Raw genomic sequence first — 1,744 nt, 5'->3', positions numbered from 1 at the left:
CATATATCTAGTCGGGAGTGGTGCTGACTGAAAACAGATGATTTGGGGCGATTCGCGCGCCATCTGTTGGTCATTCTAAGGACTTATTGAACTACCCTCGTAAATTTCGTCGAGATATCTTTTTGGTAAACCTATGCCATCAAAATGAATTAATTAATTTTCGAGGCTGATTGAATGCCAGTTTGGAAATCAGATCCAGAGATAGCATTTTTCGAAAATAGAATAAGTTATAAAAAAAATTGGAATAACAATTCTAGCGTAGAATATCTTGTCTACATTTATTTCTGATACAATTCTATCACTAATGAGTCTCTAATTTATTTTATTGGTTGACTAAACCAAATTTTAGGATGAGGTCCAGAGAAAACATTTGCTAAAATTTAAAAAAATCCCTAAATATTTTATTAATTAAAATTCAGGAAAATTAAATTTCTTCAAGATATCTTTTTGACAAAGCTATATCATCAAAATGAATTAGAATTAATTTTCGAGGCTGATTGAATGCCAGTTTGGAAATCAGATCCAGAGATAGCATTTTTCAAAAATAGAATAATTTCTAAAAAAATTGGAATAACAATTCTGGTGTAAAATATTTTGTCTAGATTAATTTCTGATACAATTCTATCACCAACGAGTCTCTAATTTATTTTATTGGTTGATCAAACCAAATTTTAGGATGGGTTCCAGAGAAAACATTTTCTAAAATACAAAAAAATCCCTGAATATTTTATTAATAAAAATTCAGATCAGATAAATTACCTCGAGATATTTTTTTTGATACTTCTCTATACCATCAGATTGAATCAGAATTAATTTTAGGCTAACCAATCTCCAGTCTTGGGATAAGGTCTAGAGATAACGGTTTTCCAATAATGTTCATTGAAATGAACCAGCTGAAATGCACAAAATTTATCTGCATTTTCTTATGTGTATTTCATCTAATCGATCTGTGAAAGAAACAATGGAAATCAGTTATTAATTTCAGGAATAAAGTGTTACTTATTAAAATTATGAATAAGTCAGGATTTTTAAATAATTATTAAGTAATTATTGTTTAAATTATCACTGCCGATACTGTCAGTAATAAATATACAAAACCACAAAAGATTTCTTTGGTAAAGAATAGTCAATCGAAAGTATAATAAACATGCCTGGCCGATCTGTCATTATTTCGAGGTTATGTTCGGATTCACCTTTTCACCCAAATCGCTGTAAGGAATTGTAGGTAATGTCAATTGAAAGTTTTCGCATGTAATATTTAATTCACTTTATTTAAAACATATCCTGTCTATTTATAACATACCTTTTTTATGCCGCAAATAAGCGTTAAACACAATTCACTCTTCGCCCACTAAAATCGCAGAATATTATTACCATTTTAAAGTATTTGTCAGTCAGCAGCCATTCCATAATATTATTGCCAGAGAAGAAAACTTACGTTTACTTCTCAGGTCACATTTCTCACTTCATAATTAACTAAACACTTTTATTATTTATAATTACTATGTAACATAACCTACGTTGTTTTGATACTTGTATCCATTTGAAGTTTCGACGCAACCATGGAAACTATGATAAACTTGATCCGAAGATGCACGGACTTGCCTGAATGGCCGATCCGAATGCAATTTTAAAGGCGCGAAATATGAAAATACCTCTGTATAATGGCTTCTCCCCTGCTGTTGTGCAATTCGGGTAGCATTCAGATCGCTATGTATGTAAGCCCCAGCGTGTCCACCCTGTG

General features: G+C 31.2%; 1 protein-coding gene across 2 annotated transcripts in view; it reads left to right on the top strand.

The window, feature by feature from the left end:
• LOC117169137 overlaps positions 1-1,744 on the top strand; it is a 150,157-nt gene that overhangs the window by 137,001 nt on the left and 11,412 nt on the right. The window lies entirely within an intron of this gene.

This window comes from Belonocnema kinseyi, chromosome 3 (assembly GCF_010883055.1).
Source record: "Belonocnema kinseyi isolate 2016_QV_RU_SX_M_011 chromosome 3, B_treatae_v1, whole genome shotgun sequence".
NCBI lineage: Eukaryota > Metazoa > Arthropoda > Insecta > Hymenoptera > Cynipidae > Belonocnema > Belonocnema kinseyi.
This window is presented reverse-complemented; position numbering and strand designations above follow the sequence as displayed.